General features: G+C 40.9%; 1 long non-coding RNA gene across 1 annotated transcript; it reads right to left on the reverse strand.

Annotated features, from left to right (window-relative positions):
• Nucleotides 1-693: 693 nt before the first annotated feature.
• LOC111823734 lies at nt 694-18442 on the reverse strand. Its single transcript, XR_002826806.1, has 3 exons — nt 18432-18442; nt 4976-4979; nt 694-741 (listed from the first exon to the last, which is right to left on the reverse strand). It is a non-coding gene; the product is annotated as an uncharacterized LOC111823734 (long non-coding RNA).
• Between the last annotated feature and the right edge of the window lie 3685 nt (nt 18443-22127).

The following is a 22127-nucleotide window of genomic DNA, read 5'->3' on the forward strand; positions in this document are numbered from 1 at the left end:
CATATGTTTACCAAAAACATGTGCAAGAATGTTCATAGCAACTTTACTCATATTTACAAAAATAGAAAAGTTCATCAATAATAGAATGGATAAATTGTGATATATTTATACGAAGTACTACTGCACAGAAAAAATAAACTATTATTACAAAGTGGCAACACATTAATGAATCTCAAAGACATAATATGGTATGAGATGAGCCACACATGAAGAAAAATATGCTCTTTAATTCCACTTTTATGAAGCCCAGAACAGGAAAAACTCATGGTAATACAGATTAAAAGTGTGGCTGCCTTGGGAGAAATGTTGAGTGGAAGGAGGCATAGTGAACTTTCTGGGGTGCTGGATATATTCTGTATGTCTATCTCTGTGTTGACTACAGAGAAATAAGTAAAAATTTCTTTAGTTAGAAACTTAAAATTTGTTTCATTGGAGTGACTCAGCACTTTTTCCGCAGGAAAAATTAAGTTATACATCCATGAAAAGTAAAACAGCAACAAATAAACAGATATTCAAATCCCATGGTTTGAAGAGGGAGAGACTGGTAGGGAGAAAGAAAGATGTGAAGAACATAATTTCAAGAAATCAGGCAGTGGAAACTTCATTCACCAAGAATTTCTAATCACACATAGGTGGTTGCATTGGCTGGATCTCGGGGATTCTTTTTTATTTTATTTATTTATTTATTTTTTTAAGTACAATTTCCATTTATTTCCCCCCCCAGAGAACTTTTCTTCACTCCTTACGGACTTAGCTCCTTGCATGGGCTATGGTGGAGGTCGTGGGGCAGCACCCGCAGGTCTAAATCAAGGTGGGGGTGTTCATCCTTCCAGGCTTCAAGAGAACGATCCCTGACTACCTTGCTGTGAATGGCGCAGCTCGCACAGTAATGCAGCTTCACATACAGCTTGAGAAGCACATAGGCGTCGAAGACACTCGCCCTGGAGGTGTCCCTAAGCGCTGCAGCCTCTACTATGTTTCGAATGACAGACTTCTTAATGGCCTTGTCCTTGGGCACTCATTGGGCGCAGTTGGTGCAACAAATAGGCTGCACATATCTCGGCCTTTTTTGGCATGACTGTTATTCCTTCTTTTCTTGGCCATCTTGGAAACAAGGACCTGAGAGAGCTTATTATTATTTTTTGATTGATTGATTTTTTCAGAGAGAGAGAGAGAGAGAGAGATTGAGATTTGTTGTTCCACTTATTTGTGCATCCATTGGTTGATTCTTGTATATGCCCTGACCAGAGATCAACAAGTTATTCTTAAAGACCTATATACAGATGCAACCTTGGTGTATCCGGACGATGCTCTAACCAAATGAGCTACCCGGCCAGGGCTCTCAGGGATTCTTAATTGGTCTGACTTTTCCCTTCCCTAATCCTGGTTGTCTACTAGTATATTTATTTCAAGGGATATGATGGAATTTTTAAAATTGGAATTTCAATTTATTGTTGTAAATGTTAGAGAAATCAAACTATGACATTAATGCCTCACTTTCCTAAGTTAGGAGCTTACTGCTCCATCCCAAACACTTTTTTCTGAGCTGAAGGATCTCAGGATCCATCTGTCTACATGGCATACTTACCTGGGATCTCAAGCACAACATATTCCAAATTGGACTTATCACCTATCCCCTACCTACCCTATCCTCCTCCGGGTTTATCCACCATCCTGTATTCCTCAGAATTGGCCCATCAGAAACCCCAAAATCAAGCTAGCTGTTTCCCTCTACCTTATATTTCCCCATCCAAGCAATAAAAAAATTCTGCTAATTCTGATCCCTTTGTATCTTTTATCTCCTCTTGTGCATCCTGCATTCTTCTAGCTCAGCCTTTTCATCATTTATCTTGTAGATTGTAATAGCAGTTTCTCAAAGCATGGTTTGTAGTCCACAGTACTCCTAAGAGACCATGAAATTATAAAAAATGAAAGCTTATTTTCATTTTTAAGGACTACTGATGTACAATACCATATATTTTCATTTGCATATGCAACCAAGATTTAATTATTAACCACATAAGTGAATTGCTAAGGATTACTGAAATTTTGCATTAATAAATTAAAATTAGACAGTAATAGGGTTTACTGGTTAAACTCCATTCTACAAAGAAATCTGGCTGAATGCAATGTTACTGTACATAAGTCGTTGGAATTACCCTAATCTTCAGAAAGGATGCCTGTTATCAGTGTCATGATTTTCAGTTCCTGCTTTTTATTGCTTTTTAATTCTAACTTCCCATAAATGTAAATTTGTACCACAGTGCTCTAGGTTTATAGTTATTCTTAAAGATCTATATACATTTTGATTTAAATAGTAACCATACACAATTCTAATGCTAAAGTAGATGTATATAAAATCCCACCAAATTTTGGGTTAAGTAAATGATGTTTCATTGGAATGACTCAGCACTTTTTCCTCAGGAACGTGACAAAGGTAGGATAAAGGTAGTTATGGGATCATTTCTTACCCCCGCAAGGTGGACCACAATCAAAAGAGTTAGAAGATCACTTCTTTACTATCATCTTGCCTTTAATTCTTCCTTCTTTCTGCACACACACACACACACACACACACACACACACACAGAGTCACCTGAGACTGTACTACCAAAGGGTGGGTGAACTTTTTTACACAAAAATATAATTGTGTTATTCCTCTTGCTGAGACTATTTCAGAGTTCCTCCATTGCCTTCAGCATTTATTATTAACATATTTTACGTACTTTGCCTTTTAAGAACAAATGAATAATAAATAAAGCTTTTGACCTCCTTCAGAGAAAAACATCCATATACACCTATACACAATATAATTTTACGTAATTCAGATGTTTTGCAACACTCCTAAAGCCCATCCATAGATCTAAGGATTCCTCACTCAGCTTATATAATTTTAAAAAGTGTATCTTAGCCCTAGCCAGTTTGGCTCAGTGGATAGAGTGTCGGCCCACGGACTGAAGGATCTTGGGTTTGATTCCAGTCAAGAGAACATACTTCAGTTGCAGGCTCGATCCCCGGCACATGTGGGAGGCAACCAAATAATGTGTCTCTCACAGTGATGTCTCTCTCTCTCTGTCTCTCCCCCTCCCTTCCACTCTCTCTAAAAATCAATGGAAAAATATCCTTGGATTAACAAAAGTAAAATAATAATAATTAAATAAATAAATAAAAAGTGAATCTCCTTTAAATAGCATAAAAGATCTTTTGCCTACTTAGCCAAACTCTTAATTCCCACTCCCCACTTTGAATTTTCAGAAGACACCATGTTCTCTCTTATTCCTCCTTTTTAAATTTTTTTTAAAATTTTATAATAGTTTGAGATTTATATAAAATTGCAAAGATAGTATAGATAGTTTCTGTACACCCATACCCACTTTCCCTATTATTAACATCTTACATCAGTATTGTACATTGTTAAAAGTAATGAGTCAATATTGATATGTTATTAAAGCTCGTGCTTTATTCAGATTTCCTTAGTTTTTACCAAATGTTCTTTTTTTAAAATCCTGACCAAGGATATTTTTCCCATTAATTTTTAGAGAGAGTGGAAAGGAGGGAGAGAGAGAGAAACATCGATGTGAAAGAGACACATCGATTGGTTGCCTCCCGCACACACCCCAGCCAGGATCAGGGACCAAGCCTGCAACCGAGGTGCCTGCCCTTGACTGGAACCCAACCCATGACCCTTCAGTCTGCGTGCTGATGCTCTATCCTCTGAGCCAAACCAGCGAGGGCCCAAATGTCCTTTTTCTTTTCCAGGATCCTATCCAGGGTACTATATTAAGTTAGTTATCATGTCCTTTTTATTTTAGTTCATCTTGGCTACAGGAGTATTTCATACTCTTCTTGTTTCTGATGACTTTGACAGTTTTGAGGAGTACTGATCAAGTATTTTGTAGAATAACCCTTAATTAGGATTTTCCTCATGTTTTTTCTCATGACTAGGCTAGGGTTATGTGTTTTGGGGAAGAAGACAATAGAGGTCACACACATTTTATCACATCATATTTGGAACACATACCATCATCTCATCACTGCTGCCATTGACCTTGGACACATGGCTGAGGTGATGTTGATTACATTTTCCCGCTGGAAAACTGCTCTTCCCCACCCTCCCCACGCTGTGCTGTTTGGAAGGAGGTCCCTATGCACAGCCCACAGTTAAGGAGCGGGAAGTTATACTCCACTTCCTTGAGGGTAAAGGACCACATAAATTACTTGGAATCCATTTACATGGGATATTTGTCTATTCTCCCTTTCTTCTATTTTTAAATATGTTTTACCTCTCTCTGAAATGCTGGAATAACAGAACAACCCCAACATGTCAATGGCTTAAGTCACAATTAATTTCCCGCCCATGTCATCACATCTATCACGGTTCAGCCAGTGGTCTGTCTGTTTCCTTAGTCTCTCAGGCACCCAGGCTATAGCGGGTCCCCCACTGGGGTAGCTATGCCTTCTGACACATCCAACTTGTCCCAGTTGCCAAGGCGGACGAAGGGCACTGGAGGGTTTTGCACCAGCAGTTAGTACTTCAGCTTAGAGGTGACACGAGTCATTTCCACCCATAGCTCCGCCACGACAGGGGTGGGGAATCTAATCCTCCCTGAGCCTGAAAGGAGGGCAACCAGGCCGGAGGGAGCCCTGAGGTTTCCTCCACAGTCTCCTGCCCCCCTGCCCAGGAAGCAACATCCCATCTCCCTCCAGGCCTCCTTCAGCTGAAGTGCTGTGAAGCCTTCGCTGTGTCCTACCCACAGGCCTGGGTTCCCTCCATGCTCCTGGGCACTCTGTACAGACCAGCGTTCAAGCAGCTGTTACACTGGATGTCACTGTTGGTTTGCATGTCTTGTAGGGAAAACAATCATGCTTTTCCACCTTGGGATCATCCTCAGGATTAATACAGTGTCTCTGATATAGAAGCTATCCAATCATCTTCTATCATTTATTGAGTTAATTAATGGACAAATTACTAAACTTTACTAGTATAGCCAGGTGTTCCACAAGACCTTCTTCCATAATTGAATTGCTCATATTATAATTTCTTGGCAATTGAAGTAAAAAAAAATTTTCCCCTTGCTTTAAATGAAGTGTCGAATTATACCTTCAAAAATGTTTTACCTCTACTGGCATAAGGAATCCTGTGTCTCAAACAGGTGGTCTTATTTCTAATTTATTCCAGAGGTCCGAGTTAACTTGGATTAAAAAATTATCCTCTCTCTTTTTAAAATTCTAGGCTATCTTGTGTAAGTGCTTTCTGATGTTGGAGAGGCCGCCCCTTCCACAATTTGTGGTAACTTTGCATTACTTTCTTGCATCATTTGTAATGTTGGAATCCTATTTTAACACAAGTGGTCAAGAGAAGAGAGCAACACCTTAATTGCAGGTGAAATGCATTTTTTTACACCATGAATTTGGCAATTTTGCTAAATGTCTACATTGTACATCTGAGTGTGCTTCTCACGGGGAAAGCAGAGGAATCGCCTATAAGGAACGTAAGCCTCAGAGAGCTCATAATGATGAATATAAGGACATTATGACAGTCAACCACAGTGATTGACAATAAAGTCATAGATGGCATGTGATTAACATGTGTGTTCTAAACACTGCATCCCCCGAGTTCAGGGCTGGCATGCTCCAGGTGCAGAGTGGGTTGCGGGGAGAGAAACTGGAGGTACAGAGGCTACTTAGAAAGTCATGTCAGTAGTCCCATCAGGAAATTCAGGTCAACCAAATCCATACACCACAGTACACAGTACCTAACTTGCGGTGTGATTGAATTTCTTACACACGGAAGGTATTTTAAGTGTAGTTTTTGTATTTTTAGGTTCATTTTACTCCCAAAATTAGTACTCATGTGTGTATGTGTGTTAACTTTCCTATTTCAGAATATAACACATTAAAAACCACAATTTTAAAATATTTTTACTTGCTAAATGTTGAAACATTCATTCATTTTTAAAGCAGTTAACCAGTCTATATTTTTATAACACGTCTAACTTACTAAGTTACTCTTTAATTGAAAATCATTTTGAACCAGCTGTCAAGGAAACTGCTTTACCTCTACTGGCACTGGATCCTATCACCTTTGGGTCAGCTCACGGTGAGACCTGTGTGTAGATGGCGCCATGTTTGTGAGTTCAGTTCCTATTTGACGGAGCTGATTCCCGTGCCAGCAATCAGTTACCTCACAAAGGCATAATACTGACCCAAGGGTGAGAGGTGAGAAGTCGTGTGGCTGCATCCAAAACAACTTGGAGTGAAGCCAAAAGAGAGAATAACATCATCTTCAATGAAATGTGTACATATAAATTATTGCTAATAACGAGTTAAGCACATGCCCGGGCTGGTATGGCTCAGTTGGTTGGGCATTGTCCCATGCACCAAGAGGTTGCCGGGTCGATTCCCAGTTAGGGTACATGCCCAGGTTGTGGGCTGGATTCCCGATGTGGAGTGTGCAGGAAGCAGCCAACCAATGTATCTTTCTCACATCAATGTTTTTTTTCCTCTCCTCCCTTTCTCTCTCAAAATCAATGAAAAATCTTTTTTTTTTAAGTTAAGCATATTTTCTTATTTGCTTGCTAAGGGTAGAAATAAAGTTTCTGTTTGTCAAAAGGGAGAAAATACAACCTAAGTGTATGATCTTATCCCCCTATTTTCAACAATTTTTTCTCTCCAACATTTTGTAATGTTATAAAGCTAATTTAAAGATTGAAATCACGCCCTAGCTGGTTTTGCTCAGTGGATAGAGCATCAGCTTGCAGACTGAAGGGTTCTAAGTTCCATTGCAGTCAAGGGCACATGCCTGGGTTGTGGGCTTGATCCCTAGTTGGGGGTGTGCAGGAGGCAGCCGATCAATGATTCTCTCTCATCATTAATGTTTTTATCTCTCTCTTTCTCTCTGAAATCAATAAAAATATATTTAAAAAAAATATTGAAATCACTAATTTCTAATTCAATGAATGAAAATTTAATGAATATGCAGTTGCATTGGCACAAATGTAAAGAGCATAGAGAACCTTACACCTGAACATCTTACTTAATAAAGAAGTGAAATCAGAAAACTCTTCTGAAAAAAGGAAATGAAAGTAGGAACATTTACATCTCTTTGCAAACAAAATTACATTGCCACATGTTTGAAAAATCAGTTAGCTATTTCATTATAATGTCTCAATGTTGAATGCCCAATTATTGTGTAAATTCAGAAAGGATTTTTGTAACTTGACCAAAGTGGGAAGGAAAACATTTGTTTATCACTTGAAAAGGGGAAGTGAGACCCAGCCAAAGTTCTATTTGCATTGACCTGGAGGCTTAAAGATAACAGAAATAATAGAGTGTGCAGAAAGTATTCACAAAGAAATCAAAAGCCATCCAGAATTATCAGTTGCTCACACACCAAGCATATTGATTTTTTAAATAGCCTCTAATTGCTCAATGGCATTGCCTGGTATTCGACCAACCTCTTAGAGAAAACTCACTTTTAAAATAAATATATAAAAAAGGGGTTGCATGACTCTAGCAGGAACTAAGATCAGACAAGAGACAGGCAAAGAAGTTATAGTATATCCATGGAATATCTTCCCTTTTCACTTCAATTTTTACAAGCAAACATGGTTCACTGAAAAGACTCTGGGATGGCCCTGAATTGAAATCCCCGCTCTGCCACTTACTAGGTATATTTCTGTGGCCAAGTAACCCTCCTCTGGGACACATAGTCTTTCATCTGTAAATGGAAATAATTCCTACCTCAAGGCCCCTGCAAGAATGACAGGTCATGTTTATTAAGTAACTAACACTTGGCAAGCATTCCATAAACAAAAGCTAGTATCATTTATCTTTCCTTTTTCCTTTCTCTCTGGGTAATCACCAATCTTGATGAGTCAAACCTCCTAAACATCTCTTGAACCCTATTCCACCATCATCTGCCATCTGGATTACTTGTCACTTAAAATATATACTATATGTTGGAGAGAGGAGGAGGAGGAGGAGGAGGAGGAGGAGGAGGAGGAGGAGAGAGAGAGAGAGAGAGAGAGAGAGAGAGAGAGAGAGAGAGACTAATGTGAGAGAGAAACATTGATTGATCACCTCCCATATGAACCCTAACAGGTGACTGAACCAGCAACCTAGGTGTGTGTCCTGACCAGGGATCCACCTGGCAGCCTTTGGGTGCATAGGACGACACTCCAACCAACTGAGCCGCACCAGCCTGGGCTACTTGTCATTTCTCTGGCAGCAATACCTGAATCCAATCTAGGGTGATTTTTTTTAAAGCTTTTGATCCTGTTACTCTCCAGTTTCATACTTATGAATAGCTTCTCATTGTCTTGGAGATTACATCTCAAATCCCACTGCTCTGCTCACCCCTCCAACCTCATTTCTCTTCACCAGTTTTCACCAGACATCCTCGCACATCTTTCAGTGTCTGCATGGCAGATGGAGGAAAGAGCAGGGGTGAAGGCAGAGAAGAGGGTGAGAGCATGGCAGATGCCAGCAAGGGTAAAATTGCTGTCACTGGTGGGAGAGCGCATTCAGAGTTCACTAGGCTAGTGCTCTGCATTTGGCTTAGTGATTGCGTGGTAGGTTTCAAACACAATAATTTGCAGCACAGTATTGATTGGCGCTACCGTAGAATTAATTCCTCTGGTGTGTGTTAAATCTCCTTATTTCCTCTTGGTTTGAACCTGACTCAACACACAACAACAGCAAGACCATGGAGTAAATTAAGTGCACAAGTTAACTGGTTTCTGGAACTTGGATGTCAGGAGACTCAGGAAAGAAATGATCTTGCTATTTTGCAAAGAGCGGGAGTTTAAATGACAGGGATATTGAGAGCTCAAAGAACAGAAAGTGATCACTAATGCTTGGGGGGAAAGAACTGGTCTGAATGAGTCAGACCCAAATTATTTACCATTTACCAGCGTCCCATGCACCCCAGGACCCAATAAAATTTAGCTTTTGGGTGGGGTCAAGCCCTGCCCCTAAGGCAGGAAATGTTCCCAGGGATGTCCCTCTGACCTGCAGCCAGGCTGCTGGACTGGCAGGGAGCCGATGCTGGGAGTGCTGGTCCTGTTCCCTAGGCTGTTCTACAGCTGACGAAGGCGAGGAGCTCCACTAGTTGAGTGAAGAATTGCTTCACCTTAACCTTTCAGCCTGGAGAGGCGCAAGGTGTTGTTCCTCCTCTACCCTTGGCTCCCACCCTCCCAACTCGCCCACCCCCGCACCTCCCAGGAGCGATGCTGCCTCAGCAGAGATGAAACCAGGCTCTCTGCTTCCCTGAGCTGAACTCCACAGGGATGGGAGCCGCGCAGCTGCCCAGCCATGGTCTCCCAAGGGGCTCAACAGCTCCAAGGAAACGGACTGCTTCACTGGCAAGTGATTATTTCTGCTCTTTGACGAAACCCGTGCCAATGCCTCCTTCCATTAAGACAAACAATTTTGATTGACGGGTGCCCGTCATTTTAGAAGGCTTTCCCTCCCCCCTTTCCCCAATGCAGTTTTCCACATTCCTCATAAGGTAATTTCAATGATTGAATGCTAACAGAGAAAACAGGATTGCAGAAACAGTCACAAAAAGTAGTGATGGGGGGACCCTTTTCCCCCTTCCTACTTGGGAGTCCATTCTGGGGGACCCTTTTCCCCCTCCCTACATGGGAGTCAGTTCTGTGGGACTCTTTCCCTCTCCTCATGTGGGAGTCTGTACTTCTTCTTCAATAAATCTCCATCTTTGCTATACCACTTTCTGTCTGTGGATTCATTCTTCGATTCCGGAGGACAAAGAATCCGGGTTCCAGTCCAAAAATTCGGTATCAGATGGTGCGTCGGCTGGGGAAATTCTCTGTAAATTAATCAACCCTCTTCACGTCGAATGTTGTACTAATAGAGAGATCATCCCACTCTCGCCTATGCTGGAAAAATGGACAGCCTCTTTGATGCTCCATTAGCTCACTGCTATTTTCCATTGCCCATCATCAAATCCCATCTAATCAACCTCAGCTATTCCAATGAAAATAATGAAAATTCTCACTGCCCTTTTGAGTTGCCTTCATGGAGAACACAGAAACTTCTGGATCAATTGAGTTAAGCACAGTCTGTTGAAACCATAGAATCACTACTCAGGACCATCTCTAGAAACATCATCTAGAGACGTGCTGATGGAGATCTTGTGTCCCGTGATAAGCTGGACAACATGGAAGGCTTGCTTCACCCTGCAGTGCTGTGTGAGCAAGTGAAGTGCTATGCCAAGTGCACTAAGACTTTCCCAAACTTGAACTTTTGTCAAAGAACAAATGGCCATAATTGTGTTGGTCTATTTTCAAACTCTATTCTGTTCCTTTCATCTCTGTTCTTATCCAGATGCCAGTACCACACTATTTTTATTACTGTAGCTTTATTGTGAAATATTCTTAAAATTCGAGAATTTTGCCACTTCATTGTTCTTTTTCAAAGTTATCATGCAAGCGTAGTTCCTTTGTTTTCGATTCTGTTTGTATATATCTGAAAAAGACATCCGGCTAATAGTTGCATATGTATCACATGAAGTCTAAAATCAGTTTAGGAAGAACTGACATCTTTGCCATATTTAGTTTTCCATGGTATTTTTCTCTGTTTATATAGGCCTTCTGTGATATTTGAAATATTTAGTTTTAATTTTTGGAGTTGTTTGTTGATTGATATAGAAATGTAACTCATTTTTGTGTGTTAGCATTATATTTTATAGCCTTAATTTACTGACAAAAGTGCCCTTATTAATTCTAAGGAGGTGTTTTGTATAGTCCTGGAATTTTCTACATGGAAAATCATGTCATTTATGAATAGGAGCAGTTTTATTTCTATGCTTTCAATTTCTATGCTTTTAATTCCTTTTCCTTGTCTATTGGCTTGGCTAAGACTTACAGTACCATGTTAATGTGAGTAGTGAGACTAGGTATGCTTGTCCTGCTCCTGAACTGAGGGGGAAACCATTAGTCTTTCATCATTGAGTATGGTATTTGTTGGAAACATGTAGGTGCCCTTTATAGGGTTGAAGAACCTTCTTTCTAAACCTGAATGTTAAGGGTCTTTTTTTTATCATGAATTGATGTTGAATCTTGTCAAATGCTTTTTCTGCATCTGTTGATATGATCTTGTGTTTTTTCTCCTTTAAATTGTTTAAAGAAAAAAAAGTAGTGATGGCATAAATTATAGTGAAAAAGACTGTGAAGACAGAGGGGTCTGTCCCAATTGTCTGAGTCACTGAAAACCAAACACCGAGGCTTACCTCCGGGGTTAATGGAGACCTGAATCATGGAACCAAAGAGCCATGTTCAGGAAACCAATGTAACCTCTAGGGCTCTCACTTCCCACGCTCCAGTCACAGTCTAACCAGAGCAAGTCTACATCCAATAGTGTAGGTAATAGTGCAGTGGGTGTACATCCGTATACCGTAAGTGGGTGCAAGAAGCATCACTTTGCTTTATTTTTCTAAATCAAACAACACTTACCTCTAAGTTCCACTTCCCCAAGTGCTGAGGCACTGAGTTCTTTTGAGCTCCTTTAGCTGCTGCTGTTTTAACACTTGGAGCTGCCCAGGAGCTTCCAAGCATCTCAAGAAACTACAAAGTCCAGAAACTACAAAGCTCGAGGAAGACCTTGGAGCTTCAGGCCGTGCCTGAGATGTTCACACAGGGGTTAGTGCCCACGCTGCCCAGGCACATTCGAAGGCAGGAAGCGCCTTTTCTGAGATTCACCGAGTCCCAAGGCAGGGCAATTTGTGTTCCATGTCCCCAGCAGCTACCTGCCATCCAAGAGGCTCCTTGCCATTGCTCTGGGCCCACTTGGAAGTGGGGATGCAGGGCCCTGGCACCCTTTGAACCAGGAAGTTCAAAGGCCTATCGTCTTAGATCTGGCCACATTGGCCTCCTCAATGCCCTTGGCCTCAGTGGCTCTCCTCTCCACTTTATCCTCCCCCTCAATGAACTGAGTCTCCCAAACAAAAGCCTGCATGCGACGTAGTGTCACAGGAGCTTGGCAACTTGTGTTTTATTCCAAGAACTACAAAGGCTATTCTTGTAAGAGCTTTCTTCAGTCTTTTAAAAAATTAATTATGCAATAAAATGATTCTACCAAAATTGCGCTGTACTGAGATAGTCTCTCAGGTTACTCTCTATATAGCTTATGTGCCAATTTACTGCTCAGTGAAAATGAACATTTAACTTCTTTCCGTTTTGGGGGCGGGGGGATGGGCTCAGCCCACACCTCTTGTCCCTCCAGCAGGTTCAGTGACTTTCCTTGGTCCTGCAAGAAACAGACGAGGTTGCCACACAACAGAAGGGGGCAAAGTCAAGAACCTCCACGGCGGGGCCCGGGGTCTGGCCACATCAGTCAGCCACATGTTCTAGATTCAAAATGTTGAAGTCTACAGTCTGGAGTGGGCTTCTGCGACATCAGGCCACAACTCAGGGGACTGGAGACAGGGAGCAGTCCCTCCCCACTTTGTCCCCTCCTCCTCAGAGGAGTAGTGAACCCATGCCCTGGCTGCACTAGGCTGAGGGAGGGTGTCACGTGACCTCTCCCATGTCCTGAGCCCTGCAGCGCAGCAAGGTAAATGTACACAGGAGTCTAATCCCTGCACAGCTGCTGACCACACACATCCCTTGCCTCCTCTGGGCCTCAGTTTCCTTAAATTTTAAAATGAGAACACATAAAAGCATCCTATCTCATAGGATTATTCTGAGGATTAAATTACTTACTATCCGTGCCCTGATCTTCCCACCAAAACCTGTGTTCCCTGCCCCAACTCCAGCAGTCCTCTCTCCCTCAGGTATCAGCAGTCCCGAACCTAACTTCTTTCCATTGAAATCTTAGAGACCACTGGTCTGGGTTCAGATGAGCTGAACAGGAGAAAGATGAGTATAAAATTAAGTGCACGAATGTTCCTGAAAAATATGACTGAGTTCATACATACAGAGGGATGCTGAAGACTTCAAATAATCATCATTGTTGAGGAATTCTGCACATTCCTGTGTATGGATGTCATTATTTAGTATTTTATTCCTTGCAAGTCACAATGAAAGAAGAAAGCTTAGAAAATGCTAAAAAATACAAAGTAAATAAAAAAAATCTGAGAGGTGTTCGTAAATAACCACTGCAAACATTTCAGTGTATGTTTTTTAGTTCTTTCTCTAACACATTCTAACCTTTTATCACAAAATACGTATGTGTATTTTTAAAATTCAAGTAAAGTGTTATAAATTTGATGGTGAAAAATAGCCCTAACCTTTCTCATATAATGCCCAACATTAGAGGTAATCCCTTTTTCACTTTTCTAGCTATTTCTTTTAGTATTTACTGCCATGTGTCTCAAGATCATGTTGATTCTACTAGTTCTCGATTTTCAGTCCTAGATATTTTCTATTTATCTCCACCAAGGAAGATGAAAATTAGCTCTCTCTCTCTGCAGTTCCCCCTGCCATTGCTGTTCCTCTTTCTTATTTTTTAAAAATCTTTATTGTTGAATGTATGACATATGTCCCCTTTTTTCTCCCATTGACCTGTCCTCTTTATAAGCATTCACACTCACAGGTGAGTATAATGTGATAGCATAATTGGGTTGTGTTTCCATTCTTAAGTTTTTTCTGGGTAGTAGTCATTGTTTTTCTGTTTGTTTAGCTTTCCACGTGCTTATTCATGTACTGATTCATCAGCCAGAGTGTCAGCCAGAGCTGTGAACCCCCCTTCAGTGGGTTCGGACAGCCCAGGCCTTCTCTGCTGTTTTCCCCATGAAGTCCACACTCGTCCACTCTCCTGGGGCCTCGCTCCCTCTTGCTCCAGTCTGGATCGGCCTCTCTTTAACCTGCAACACAGCTGTCAACGTTGGACAACACTACTTTCTTCATTTGGTAATTTCCTCTACTTCCCTTCTGTGTTAGAACCCTGTTTCCTCTCTTATTTGCTCCTTTTTAAAAATGGAATATATCCATCAGAGCCTTCCTGGTAATGGGTGCAAAGAGGCAAAGTTTTTCTGTCCTTCTGTATCTGAGAATGTCTTTTTCTTCCTTCCTCTGACAATCGACTGTTTAACTGGATAGAGGATTCTGAGTTGAATATCATTGTCCTTAAATGTTCAATTTTCTCTTTGTCCCTGGTTTTCTGAAACCTTATGATGTTCAATTTTCTCTTTGTCCCTGGTTTTCTGAAACCTTATGATGATGTGTATTGTTATAAATTTAACTCCATACCATTGTATTGGGGACTTTTGATCTGGAGACCTTGTGTCCTTCAGTTATGTGAATTTATTTTATATTTCCTTTTCCTCTTAATTCTTTTTTAAAAAATATATTTTTATTGATTTCAGAGAGGAAGGAAGAGGGAGAGAGAGATAGAAACATCAATGATGAGAGAGAATCATTGATTGGCTGCCTCCTGCAAGCCCCCCACTGGGGATCGAGCCCACAACTCGGGCATGTGCCCTTGACCAGAATCGAACCTGGGACCTTTTAGTTCGCAGGTCAACACTCTATCCACTGAGCCAAACTGGATAGGGCTTCCTCTTAATTCCTTTTAAGAATTCCTATTAATTGGCTGTTTGATCTCTTTTTAGAAAAATATGTTTTTATTGATTTCATAGAGAAGGAAAGAGAGATAGAAACATCAATGATAAGAGTCATTGATCAATTGCCTCCTGCACGCCCCCTACTGGGGGTCAAGCCCTAAGCAAGGCATGTACCCTGACTGGGAATTGAAACAGTCACCCCTTGATTCATGGGTTGACCATCAACCACTGAGCCACACCAGCTGGGCCATTTGATCTCTTTATTCTCTAATTCTCATCTTTTCTCTCCTGTTTTGTTTTGTTTTCTAATCTGTCTTTTTATGCTATTTCTGAGAACATATCTCAAATTTATATCTTAACTCATCTAGTAACTTTTTTATTCAGATCAGGGGCTCCTTTTTTATTCTGATTATTTCTTTAATATAGTATCCTTACTTGTTCCATGGATACGGTATTTTGTCATTTCTCTGAGGTATTCTAGATGTTCTTTAGGATTGACTTGGAAAGAATATAAAGAGAACCAAATATTATTTATTTTAATGGGTTTTTCTCTCTTTGGGTCCGGAAAATCTGTCTCATTATTTATTATTAAAGAATTAAGTTCAGCTGGTGTGACTTGATGGTTGAGTACTGACCTATGAACAAGGAGGTCACAGTTCCACAGTCCCGGGTTGTGGGTTCAATCCCCAATGGGGGGTGTGCAGGAGGCAGCCAACCATTGATTCTCTCATCATTGATGTTTCTATCTTTTTCTACCTCTCCCTTCCTCTCTGAAATCAATAAACATATATTAAAAAAATAAAAAAGAATTAAAATTAGTCCTAGCATGAAAAAAGTTCTTAATATTTTATTAAATAACAAGAACCAAGTAGTCTCTTAGAGTCAAACTAGTGAATAATCTTAGAAGCCAGCAGAAAGAGACAGCATTTGAAAAATGAGGGTAACAACAAAAGGATGACATTTGTGTGGCTCAGAATCTATCTTCATAAACAGATACAGAAGCACAATTTCTTTCTCTCTCTCTCTCTCTCTCTCTCTCTCGAGGGTATTTTCCATTGATTTTTAGAGAGAGTGGAAGGAAGGGGGGAAAAGAGAGAGAAAGAGAGACAAGAGAGAGAAAGAGAGACAGAGACAGAGACAGAGAGAGAGAGAGAGAGAGAGAGAGAGAAACATTATCGATGTGAGAAACACTCATTGATTGGTTGCCTCCCACACATGCCCTGACCAAGGCCAGGATCCAGCCTGCAACCAGAATCAAACCTGGGATCCTTCAGTCCACAGGCCGATGCTCTATCCACTGAGCAGAACCGGCTAGGTTGGAAGCACAATTTCTAATGAGTTCTGTCAGCATAGATTTAAAAAAATTACACAGCATCCTCAGATGACCATTTTTAAAGGTAACATGTAGGTAGAAATATGTGTTTGTGTAGTGTAGGGGAGGAAAAACCTTTTGTTTTCTAAAAAAAATTTATATTCTAAAATATTCCAGTAATGTATTAGACAAAAAGTCATTAAAAAGTTATAAAAAATTCATCAGTTCATGTAATCCCGTGTAATTAATTCTTATTCTGCTTGATTTGGGGTTAGCAGTTTCAAGCGTTTTCACAAAACATCAGAGTAAAATAAAAAATTATCTGTGGTTGACAAAAGACTTAAAATGGTGTGGTTACAGGTCTGATGAGAGTTTATTTAAATGCAATTGGCAAAAAAAAAGTTAGTGATTTCTCTGACATACAGCATTTTAAGATTGTAGCTGAAATTATGACAGATAACATTATATCAAGACATATCAGATTTCTAGAAATTTTACACAATTTCTGGAACACTTATATTAATAACATATACCCATACAAATATAACTCAAGGAACTGTTAAATACCATTTTCATTTGACATGCTCCCCATGTAATTTAACATATCAAATAAACCTGATTAGTTTAATATTTCTCTGTTCGTAAGGACAGAGAACAAGTCTTTGAGATTTCCCAGAGGCCATTTGGCAAATCTCAAAGTCAGTTTAAGGTCAAGAATAACTGTCTTTAGAATTTGATTTTGGGAAGCTGTAAAAAAATGTTGAAAGCTTTGCACACTGATTAAACAGGATCACGGGTTAGTATGAAACAATACTTAAGTCACTTATTCAACCAAGTGACAATAAAAGATTTCACATACACAATTGCCTTTTGGCTAAGAACAAGTGTAGTATCAAAGCAAATACAGGAAGTAACACACCAGGAAAAAACCTAATCTCCTTGAAAATTGGAAAGACTCAGTTTTCCGTAAGTAATCAAAGACCTTGTAAAGGAAGGACACGAAGTACTCAGGTGATTATTCTGATGAGGCACAGAATCCTTGTTTCCCAGGCAAGTTAGTTAACAGGTAAAGAGGAATCTCTTTTTAAGTTTTTTATTTTATTTATTTTAATTTTCCAGCAGCATTTATCCCCTCTATGCCCTCTTCCACCTCCAGCACAGCCCTCCCCAATTACCACACTGTTGTCCAGAGAAATCTTTTATTTTAACAGAGAGAGAAAATTAAATTCTAGTTTTGCATAGGCACACTATCATTATTAAGGCTTATTTTAAAAACCTTTTAATAAATTAACTCAGTTTTCACCCGCTTGACCACACAAGATAAGAATTCCTCCCTTTTTTTCTCCCTTCATTTCTCTTTCTCTCTCTGTTCTTCACTTTCTATACCTATTTAGGTTTTATCCTCTTCTTTTCTAGTCTAAAATAACCTTTAAATAACTTCTAAATTAGGACAAAATGACTCTTCTTTTTGGGGGTATTTTTATTTATTTATTTGTAATAAATCTTTATTGTTGAAAGTATTATATATGTCCCCTTTTTCCACATTGCCCTCACCCACCCCCCTCTCACTCCAATCCTTCACCACCCTATTGTCTGTATCTATGGGTTATGCATAACATATACGTATATGCTTAACAAAAATGTATCCTCAGCCCAGCCAGCATATCTCAGTGGTTGAGCGTTGACCTATGAACCAGGAGGTCACGGTTCCATTCTGGTCAGGGCACATGCTCGTGTTGCAGGTTCGATCCCCAGTGTGGGGAGTACAGGAGGCAGCCAATCAATCATCATTAATATTTCTATCTTTCTATCTTTCTCTCTCCCTCTCCTTCATCTCTGAAATCAATAAAAATATTTTTTTTACAAAATGCATCCTCATACTTCAACATTTTGCTACCAAAAACAAATCTTAGTTTCCTTGCAAAAATTACAGTAACAAAGAACTTAAAAAGTTAAACATGTGGCTTTTTTTCACTGCCATCTTGACATATATTAAGCAAGTCATTTTTATTGTATGTTTCATTCTTAGATTGAAGTTACAATGTTATAATCTCAAACATCGAGCAGAGATAAGCTTATTTGACTAGCCCTAAAGATTATAAGTGCTTATATTTTCTTTAAGCCAACTAAAAAGAACTCTTCTACAAATTAATTTTTAGAAATAATATCTGGAGGGAGAAAAATATTACATAAATGACATACATACAGGCACCAACAGATGCAGAGACCTCCGAGCTTTTATTTTAAAAGCCACAATAGCCTAACCGGTTTGGCTCAGTGGATAGGGCATCGGCCTGCGGACTCAAGGGTCCCGGGTTCGATTCCGGTCAAGGGCATGTACCTTGGTTGCGGGCACATTCCCAGTTGGGAGTGTGCAAGAGGCAGCTGATCCATGTTTCTGACTCTCTGTCCCTCTCCCTTCCTCTCTGTAAAAAATCAATAAAATATATTTAACAATAAATAAATAAATAAAAGCCACAATAATACAGGGGGAAAAGGAGACATATGTAAAACTTTAGACGATAAAAAATAATAATAATTAATTAAGTAATTAATTTTTAAAAAGCCACAATAATACAGGTATAATAATACAAAACTCAGCTAGCTTATAAAAAGGAATGATTGGATCTAAGCGGTGTTTTTATCCCTGGACCTGCTGGGGTTGGACCTCAGCATAAAGTTCTTTACCAATATTTGTGGAGAAGACTTGGAAAATTTTTACTTGTCTTTAATAGGTGATCTTACGGAGTCTGTGGACTAAAATTTTGGTCAAGGGAGCCTATGGGAATATCAAGTAGCAGTTTATTTTTTAAACTCCCCTCTACCCCCTGTCTTGGTGGTTGCTTTAACCAGCACTTATCTATTAGGGTGCTCACATTTTAAAGACATGAAAAGATTAATATTTCCACAGGACTGAGAAAGGAAGTAGGTTTTATCTAAGAAGGAACTCAGTGTCTTAGTTACCTGTTACCAGAAATCTAGGGTACTAAGTATTTAAGGTGCTGCTTTCTTTTTTTAAGGTGTGAGTCCAATGTATTTTTTTTTCAGTGAATGCCCAAAATACAGGTGTCCCCCCAAAAATGTATATACACTGTGAATAATTATAAGGCAGAATACATCTCCTTTTCAAAATGTAATAGAATATGCAGCTATCAGTTGTTAAAGTGTGTATACATTTTTTATTGTTGTTAATCCTCACCCTGGGATATTTTACCATAGATTTTTAGAGAGGGGATGGGAGCAGGAGAGACACAGCGACAGAAACATTGATGTGAGAGAGAGAATTTATTGGTTGCCTCCTGCACACCCCCGACCAGGGCTAGGATTGAGCCTGTAATCAAGGTACATGCCCTTGACCAAAGTCAAACCCGGGACCCTTCAGTCCGTGGGCCAATGCTCTATCCACTGAGCCAAACCCTGCTAGGACTAAAGTGTGTATACATTTTTTGGGGACACCCTGTATAGGAAGTCCTGGACCTCATGGGGTCTGCTTACAGAGTAAGGAACAATAAATGAAGTCTTTGTTGCATTTTCTGGGTCTTCCTGAAAGCAATTTCCGGGCTACCAGTACTTATGTAAGGTTCACACCTGCTTCAGTATCACTTGCAGTTTTGACATTTGTGTTAAGCTTGGTCTCCACTTCCTAAAATTGTTAAGGAATTGTTTTGGGGTTTTCATGTTTGTTTGTTTTTTGTTTAAAGTTTTTTTGTTGCATTTTTAAAAATTAAATGTGTAGGGGTGATTGGGTTAATAAAATTAGATAGGTTTCAAGTGTGCAGTTCTATGATATATCATCTGTATATTGTATTGTGTGCTTACCACTCAAAGTCAAATCTTCTGTCATCATATATATATATACTAGAGGCCCGGTGCACAAAAATTTGTGCACTCGCGGGGGTGGGGAGGGGGGGTCCCCCAGCCAGGCCTGTGCCCTCTCACAGTCTGGGACCCCTCGGGAGATAACGACCTGCTGGCTTAGGCCTGCTCCCGGGTGGCAGAGGGCAGGCCCAATCCCTAGGTGCAGCCCCTGGTCAGGCTCAGAGCAGGGCCGATTGGGGAATTGGGGCGCCGCCCCGTCATGCACAGAGCAGGGCGGATTGGGAGGTTGCGATGCCACCCTCAGTCACGCTCAGGGTAAGGCTGATTGGGGGGTTGGGGCACCGCCCCCTGTCACACTCAGGCAGGGTCGATGGGGAGATTGCGGCGCCACCCTCTGTCATGCACAGAGCAGGGCCGATCAGGGGGTTGGGGCGCTGCCCCCTGTCACACACGGAGCAGGGTCGATCAGGGGGTTGGGGAGCTCCCCCCTGTCACGCACAGAGCAGGGCCGATCAGGGGGTTGGCGCGCTGCACCCTGTCAAACACAGAGCCGCAGGGCAATCAGGGGATTGGGGAGCTCCCCCCTATCAGGCACAGAGCAGGGCTGATCAGGGGGTTTGGGCGCTGCCCCCTGTCATGCTGATCCTGGTGCCGGGAGGCATATTACCCTTTTACTATATAGAATAGAGGCCTGGTGCATGGGTAGGGGCCGGCTGGTTTGCCCTGAAGGGTGTCCTGGATCAGGGTGGGGGTCCCCACTGGGGTGCCTGGCAAGTCTGGCTGAGGGGCTGAGGGCTGTTTTCTGGCTGGTGAGTGACTGAAGCTCCCAACCGCTCCTTTTTTTCTTATTTTTTTTTTTTATTCTGGGCCAGCTTTAGCTCTGAGGCCTCGCTGCTGAAAACATCGATACAATGTTGCGGTCCGGCTGGCTTTCAGTCCGGCTGGTTTCTGGGGTTTTGTTTAGCTTCTTATTTGCAACAACATAGTTGCTTAGAGTTGCAGCTGAGAGGCCGGCAAGTTAGGCGGGGAACGTTGGAGTCCGCAGTCACTGAAGCAAGCAAGCCTCCCTGTTCGCTTCAGTGCATGGCTGCCGGCCACCATCTTGGCTGACAGTTAATTTGCATAAGATATGCTGATTAGCCAATGGGAAGGGTAGCGGTCATACGCTAATTACCATGTTTCTCTTTTATTAGTGTAGATATTCCCCTTTATTGAATTGTAGAGAGACAGGAAGGGAGAGGGACAGAGATAGAAACATCGATGAGAGAGACACATCATTGAACGGCTGCCTCCTGCATACCCCCTACTGGGGATTGAGTCTGAAACTCAGGTTTGTGCCCTGACCAGGAATTGAACCAGTGAACTCTTAAATCCTGGGTCGAAACTCAACCAATGAGCCACACCAGCTGGGCTGTCACCACATATTTGACCCCTTTACTCTTAGCTAATCCTCCAATCCACCTTACTGTTGCCTGTGTCTATGAGTTTTTGTTTGCCTTGTTTGTTCACTTGTCGCTTCCAGTTTTATTTCCCACATATGAGAAGTCATATGGTTCTTGACTTTTTCTGTCTGACTTATTTCACTTACCATGATATTCTCAAGATCTCTCCATGAAATGGCAGTATTTCATCTTTTCTTACTGCCGAGTCGTATTCCATGGTATACATTTAGCACATCTTTATCCAAGAATCTACTGAAGGATACTTTGTTTCTGTGACTTGGCCACCATGAATAATACTACAATGAATATAAGGGTGCATATATCTTTGTGAATACATGTTTTCAAAATGTTTGGGTAGATACCCAGAAGAGGGGTTGTTGGGTTATATGTAACTCTATTAATTTTTTTTTGAGGAAACTCCATACCTGTTTCCATAGTGGCTATATAGTTTACATTCCTACCAGCAGTGAATGAGGGTTCTTTTTTCTCCACAGCCTCTCAAAACTTCTTACTAGTCTTGTTGATAACAGCCATTCCAACAGGTGTGAAGTGATATCTCCTTGTAGTTTTGATTTGCATTTCACTAATAGCCGGTGAAGTTGAACATCTTTTCAGATAGCTATTGGCCGTTTGTATGTCTTCTTGGGAGAGGTGTCTGTTCAGGTCCTCTGCCTGTTTTTTATTTGGATTGTTTGTTTGTTTGGTGTTGAGTTGTATGAGTTCTTTAATATTTTGAATATTAACCCCTTGTCAGAGCTGTTGTTTGCAAATATCTTCTCCCATTCGGGTACCCTCCCACGCCCCCCGTCTCTCTCTCTCTCTCTCTCACACACACACACACACACACACACACACACTCACACACACACACACACACACACACTAAGGCATTCTTCTATATCTATCTTCCTTTCTCCATCCCTCCCTCCTTTCTCTCTCTCTCTCTCTTTCTCTCTCAATAGGATATTTGTTTAGCATAAGAGCTCTCTTGAAAATCCTTTTAGATGTGAAAGGCCAGATCTTCAAA

Source organism: Myotis lucifugus, unplaced genomic scaffold, assembly GCF_000147115.1.
Source record: "Myotis lucifugus unplaced genomic scaffold, Myoluc2.0 scaffold_644, whole genome shotgun sequence".
Taxonomy (NCBI): Eukaryota; Metazoa; Chordata; class Mammalia; order Chiroptera; family Vespertilionidae; genus Myotis; species Myotis lucifugus.